General features: G+C 42.8%; 1 long non-coding RNA gene across 1 annotated transcript; it reads left to right on the top strand.

Annotated features, from left to right (window-relative positions):
- The first annotated feature begins 310 nt into the window (after positions 1–310).
- On the top strand, positions 311–2,900 carry LOC136552509 (uncharacterized). The gene is made up of 3 exons (XR_010782830.1): positions 311–712; positions 815–2,333; positions 2,694–2,900. It is a non-coding gene; the product is annotated as an uncharacterized lncRNA (long non-coding RNA).
- The last annotated feature ends 4,155 nt before the right edge of the window (positions 2,901–7,055 follow it).

The following is a 7,055-nucleotide window of genomic DNA, read 5'->3' as shown; positions in this document are numbered from 1 at the left end:
GAGATTTTTTTTAGAGGCGACTGACATTGGAGCCGCCCCTACAGTGGCGTGCTCAGGCTCCAGCACAGCAGCCGCCCCTACAAATGGCACAGTAGAGACAGCTAGTAATACAAGCCGCCCCTACAAATATATGTCCATTTGTAGGAGCGGCTGAATCACCAGCCATCCCTACAAATCGCTACAGCCCATCTGAGCCCAATCACTGACAACCGCAAGATTTAGTATCGGACGGCCGAAAATACACCCCTCAGCAAACCCTAACATATATATATAGTCTCCAAACTCCCTTTCATTCGTCTCCATCGTCACTCTACTCCTCCTGACTGTGGCCTCGGCCCTCACCGCACCACCATCGACATCCTCCTCCACCCTCTTCTCCACCACCATAACTCTGTTCGTGCGAGCTCCTGCGTGCCTCCAACGCATGGCGGACGGAGGCAGCGGCCCTTGTGAAGCACGACCGTGGGCGGCCAGGACAAGGCCGTGGTGGAGCGGATCTGGTCGTCGGTGCCGCGGATCTAGCTGTCGGTGCCGCAGATCCAGCCGTCGGTGCCGTGGATCTAGCCGTCAACGCCGCGGATCCGGCCGTCGGTGCCGTGGATCCGGCCAGGCTTAGTCATGCCACGGCGACTGCCACGACGACCTGCGCCACTAGCTCCCCGCAGCGGAGGCGACGAGGAAGAGGATGGGCCTTTGGCTCCAGAGGAGCCAGGTGAGCACTCTCTGTCTCTTCTCTCCCTTCGAATCAAATCTTTTTCATTGCTGGGAATCGGGTTTCTAACAGCAATCGAATTGGTTTCCGTGGCTAGAGCAGTGGCAACAGGAGGACTAGAGGAGGAAGGTGATGCTGCGAAGAATAAGCGGAAGCAGTGCCCAGGGGTAGCCCCGCCACCCGCGCCGTCGGCCCCTCCTCGACGCCCTTGCCGCTAACCCATGGGCCTCACCTGACGCCAGCACCGTCGACGCTACAAGGCCTCTCTAGCACCCATGCTGCTGCCACCACGAGGTGCTCTCTCTCCCCAACCTCCCTCTCAGATATGTTCCTATTTTCTTGTCTGCAGGGGATCTATGTTCACGGTCCCGTAAAACTGATGATGAGATGCACTATAACACATTCTTCAGTTTGACATGCTTCAATTTAGGATTACATCCACCGCCTTACATTCTAACTGCCAAAATCCTGCATAGGCTTTCCTCATTTTATCACTAAAAATTTTCATTTTATTATTTCAGTGCACCAGTCAAATTATGATTGCCTCATCTTTGTGTTACGATCCTAACACTGAAACCCTGACATTAGCTTCCTGCCATGGCTATGAATAACCCTAACACTGAAACCCTGACCAGCAAATGGATTACTTCTAAAATTAATCACTGGTTGAATGCAAATTCATGAAAATTGGTTCAATGCCGTATGATATTCTTACAGTATTAGAAGTTCTTGTGAGCAAAAGGATGTCTGTACTTTCTGTTAGTTCAGTTGCCATATTCTTAGGAGATTTTATAGATTTATCATATTTAGTTGTTTTCTTGTAATGCTGGAGGCTGAGGCTTCTATTTGTTGGCTGGTTTTTACTTTGCAGATTGATATGTTGGTTACTTGATGCTGGTTTGTCCTTTTCCCCTGCTGTAGATGATTTTTAGTGGATTCGTTGGATGTGGTAGATTTCCTTGATCTGACTGACTTTTAGCCTGTAAGCTGTAACTGGCACTGGAAAATCCACACAGCTTAGTGCCTTAGTCATGAATTCTGTACTATTCAGCCCCCATGTGTCCTGGTGAATTGATCTCTCTGGTGATTTTTTTTTTCTAGTTTTCAGGGAACGAGCTGTAGCTGTAGGTTAATACTGCCTCCTAATTTTACTATATGACACTAGTTAGTAGATTTACCTGGGAATTCTTACGCGTCTTTTCACTGTAGATGCCATCAATTTGTTGAAATATTGGAATTGGCAAAACGTGCCTCTCAAATTTGTTCTGTCAATGACACTCTTGCAGTTATGCACCCCTTTCATATGAGTTCACTTGCCTTGTTGCATTTATATGAGCTAAAACACATATATGAGCTGAAACACATATATCACTTGCCTTGCCTTGTTGCTAACAGCAGGCTGACAATTGCAGCCAGGTAGTCCAGGTATTCAGTACATGCATGCTCTGTTCTTTTGCAGCTCCATTCAGCAATTAGTCATTGTGTTGTCTGAATTTTGTAGCACGTCGGTGCATAGCTTGGCTCTGGTTTCAGGTTTGCCTGGTGTAGATCGAGTGAGAGGAACTCCAGTGCATGAACTTATTTGTATGCATTGTCATTTCCATGACACAATGATCACTAGGTAAATAATTATTGCATGCCTTGTCTTAAGTGCTTATTTACTCAAATGAGCAAGGTCTTGTCCTTGTTCATTCACAAGCCTTTTTAGCTAGCTCATGTGATGTCTCGGTGTGCATGCATATATGTACTGTATTGATCTCAATTGGTCACTAACATATGAGCAGTACTTTTGCATGTTTTAAGTTAATCTCTGTACTGATCCTTGTTTGCTCTTGCCCATTAAAAATATATGCATGTGTTTCAGCTCATATAAGTGAAGCTATATAGCAGCAGCAGTTCAGTCCGGTTTTGAGTATTTTTTCACTCTTCCAATTAGCAAGTATTGAAAATAATCATTTCCCTTGTTGCCTTGCTTGTGCAGATGTGCAGGAAAGTAAATAAAGAGCAGAAAAAGAGGATGGTGGTGGTCACCTGGATGCGATCACTGCTTGGATGAGCAGAAAGTATTTTTATGCATAGTTCTATACATAGTTGCAATCTGAGATGTTAGACCTTTGTTGCATAATGGGCAGTAGGTGATACAAGCATATAGACTACTATTTGAATTATATAATGCTCTTGTGTTTGTGGTCAGATTTGAATTATATATATATATATATATATATATATATATGTATATATATATATTTTGGTCGAATTTGAATTGTTAATTTGATTTTTTTTGCGGAAAAATGTACTGTAGGGGCGGTTCTAGATTGAACCGCCCCTACAAATTGATTTATAGGGGCGGCTGGTATTATCAGCCTGATTTGTAGGGGCGGCTAGTGTTATCAGCCGCCCCTACAAATCAATTTGTAGGGGCGGTCTGGGAACCGCCCCTACAAATACATGATTTGTAGAGACGGTACATGGTAGGGGTGGCTGGCCGAGCCGCCTCTACAAAGGCTCATCAGCCGCCCCTAAAAAAATGTTTCTGTAGTAGTGAAGGATGGCCAACTATTAGGCGGCTAGTGGCAGCATTGTCAACCATGTCGATGTGCCATCCCGCCGACGCATTGCTAGCGTCTGGTCAATTGATGCATAACAGCGCCCCCCCCCCCCCCCCCCCCCCGCTCTCATGTGCTCTAGGCGTGAGGCCACTAGGCCTGACCACAAGTTGAGCTCCTCTCTCTTGGACTCGTGGGCGTGGCCTCCAGCTGCGCCCCCTCAGCTAGGAGGCCAAACACGCAAGCGCGCAGCCTATCTGCTGGGCAAGGCGAGCGACCTAGCCGGCCTTGAGATGATTGCTTAAGGGTGGGTTCGGTTCGAGGACGAAATTGGATGGAATATGACGATCCATGGATATTGGGATAAATATATCACGTTTGGTTGGATGGATGGGATGAATCATTTTTCTATTTGGTTAGATGAACGAAAGTGAATGGAATGAGAATAGTTGAGTAATTATATCTAATATTTAAAAATAACAACAGATAATTAGACACTAATAAAAATGCACGAATACTATTCTTGTCATGATAATCACTAATTTAAAATAAAATATGTTAAGTAGCACTACTAATATCCTAATTAGCACACAGAAACATGCACTAATCAATACATTAGCACTTATCAAAAGTGATCATACCTTCATAATTATTAAGTAAAAATATAACATACTAATAGTTCTTAAATTATTTACTAATGACAAAGATTAGAAAACATGGATAAGCTGGTCTGCCAGATTTTTTCGGACCACGAAATCCAGCATCTGGGTGAAATATTCTCTATCCATGGATTTCCTTATCCTAGTGATCCACCAACCAAACACACCCTATCCATGGATGGTCCCATCCCATCCATAGAGATCCAATCAACCAAACACACCTTAACTGATTTTTAAGGATTGGGGCGCCAAGAGGTGCCCCAAATTTGGCTCACTTCCGTGTTGATTTTGGGTGTGACATAAAATTGGGAGCGGAATTAGGTATCAAATTGGGAGCGGATTTGAACCCTTTCCTCATAAACAAATAGAAATGAAATCAGTGTCAGTGGATATTCTAAGCTATGTGCTACTTATGTTCATATATGAAGGAAGCGGAGCAGGAACATCAAAGCGAGATAAACATACTTTTTCAGTTGTTAAGTCACATCTAAGTTTCAAAGCCGCATAGAACATGTTTCTCTGTTGAGAAGCCGTTTGCTATATACTGCTGCTTCTGAATGTCGTAGTTTTTCTTTTTTTGTGTGTGTGTCTGTGTGTCTAGTTATAAATCTGGCAGCTCTTTGAATTTACTGCAAGTTTGCAACTCTTGTGCTCTGTTTGTCACGTGCATAATATATCAGTGATGTTATGTTGGTGGTCGTCAGTTGTATTTTGCTGACACTTTACAAATTCTTTCTAAATCATCTTGTTAATTTTTTTCTCAATCTTGTTGTCGGTGATCATAAGAGCATCTCCAAGAGTACCCAAAACATACCTTAAAACTCATTTTGGGAATTAAGTCTAAATTACTTCTCCAAGAGATACCCAAATCTGCTCCCAATTTATACCCAAATCCGCTCCTAGTTTTATTACCTCACACCCAAAATCAATACCGAAGTGAGCCAAATTTAGGGCACCTCTTGACGCTCCCAATCCTTCAAAATCAGTTAAGTATGGCATATTAGCGGACCAGCTATCCTAGACACGAATCAAGACTAAGATCTCAGATGAGATGATTTCTTTATTGCTTTAGATCAACCAAGTCTGATTCTTTAGAGAGAAAAGATAAAACACAAACAAATTATCAATCTCCCGAACTATGAACCTCAACAACGGAAAAAGCTGAAAACTAGAGACTAAACCTAGAGACGTACCGAAATGTAAAACTGGAGAGATGGCTGGTTGTGGGCAGCCTCTATCTTATTTATAGAGCTTTTACATATCTCCAACATGTCCATAGATACTTTAGCTGAACCACTTAACCTAGGGGCAAAATGGTCCAAATTAAGGTCTAAGCATCTGATGGTTACGAGGCTCTTCGTGACTTTGCTTCGTCGATGTGTGCGTTGTGTAATGCTTGAAGGCACCCTCTACTCTAGCAGCCTCCATGGTACCATTCATTCCATATTTAAGCCAGCGTTTGCCGCGGCCGCATCGTCCACGTGTAGATATGAGTATCAATTTGTATTTAAGCTACATAGTACTGGAGTCGCGGTACCAAAGCAGATTATTTGGGGTCTCCGGACACCAAATTGATGGTGGTTTCTGTCTCAGCTTCAATGTGCGATGGCTGCTGCCTCTCCAAGATAGCAGGACACTATAGTACACTAGTATAGGAAAACGTTTTCTTCTGTAGCGCCAGCGATTGAGCGTGACCGGCCTGCCTGTAAAATGGGCGCGTACTTTGGCACGTACTGTACGAGGTGATAATATACCGAAATCATGACTCCTAGCGTCGTCATCGCCGCCATAATGCATAGTGTTAAGAGGTTGTTGGGTTGCCTGCCGGGTTCGCCATGCAGTGCTACCTCCGCAAGGTCGTTATAGGATGTGTGTAGGTCAAACTTTGATTAGTTTTATAGAAAATATATGTAACATTTATATCTCCAAATAAGTTTATTATGAAAGTATATTCAACGATCTATCTAATGATATTGATTATGTATTATAAATATTAGCATTCTTTTATATATAATTAGTCAAGGTTAAAAAATATTAGACTTCTCAGAAAGTGAGAATGACTTCTATTTTGGGATAAAGAGAGTAGGTTTGGCAGCGCCGCGGCTGTGGCGTAAAAAATGGCCGCCACATGCCATACTTCACTATAGAGCAAAACGAGAAACAGTAGAAACAAAACGACAGAGAAGGTGGCCAATGGTTGGCAACCGAGCAACGGCCAAAGTCACCGAGCTTTTTGGCGTGGCGAATTATGGCGTGCAACAAGACATGCCCAAAGTCGATCGGTTTCAATATTGTGCGTGTTCCTCTGCTACTGCTCGATCGATCCATCATACTATGATGCATGGTAAAAACAAAAGCAGAAAATAATTAAGGGCCTATTTGGATCACCTAAGCGCAAAGTTTAGATGAACTAATGTGTCTAGTTGAGCTAAAATTTAGTTGGAGCACTTTTAGTCAATTGTGTTTGGATACATTGGCTAAAAGTGAAAAGATCCTCTAGACATAGACTTATGACCACCCCAAATGGACTAATGACTAGTTGGGGTGAGAACTAAGGCCCTGTTTCGATCTCTTGGACTAATAATTAGCTGGCTAAACTTTAGTCCTTAAGGATCCAAACAGGAGAACTATTAGGTGGGTTAAAGATTAGCCAAAGTTCTAGCTAACTAGTTGTTAGTTCACTAGTTCATAGAACCCAACTATCAGGGGTTAACAACTAGTTCTAATATATAGAATCCAAAAATTAGTTCAGAAAATGGACTAACAACTAGTTGGCTATTTTTTTAGCTAACTAATTTTTAGCCATGGCTAACAACTAATCCTAGACCATCTAAATATGACTTGAAGTTTGTTCAGTTTTAGTTCTTACATTTAGGGTGACTAAAGTTTAGTTTGGGGTATGCCCTAAACTCACTCGTCGCCGTCTCGGTCAATTTTATTTGCAGCTAATAGCAACACGTACTGGCTTCTGTACGGATCGATAGATGACTGGTAGAGAGTACTAGTAGTATCGTTACCCTAAGCCTGGTTGGTTGGTTTGTTGGAAATGACCCGATTAATTAGTTCGTGCGCGGGAAAGTCTTGACGTAGGAGTAATTACAGGAGTAAATTTACTTCAAACAACGTAACTGCGAATCA

The sequence above is a fragment of the Miscanthus floridulus genome, chromosome 4, assembly GCF_019320115.1.
Source record: "Miscanthus floridulus cultivar M001 chromosome 4, ASM1932011v1, whole genome shotgun sequence".
Classification (NCBI taxonomy): domain Eukaryota; kingdom Viridiplantae; phylum Streptophyta; class Magnoliopsida; order Poales; family Poaceae; genus Miscanthus; species Miscanthus floridulus.
Note: the sequence above shows the minus strand (reverse complement) of the source record. Positions and strands in the feature narration are given on the sequence as shown.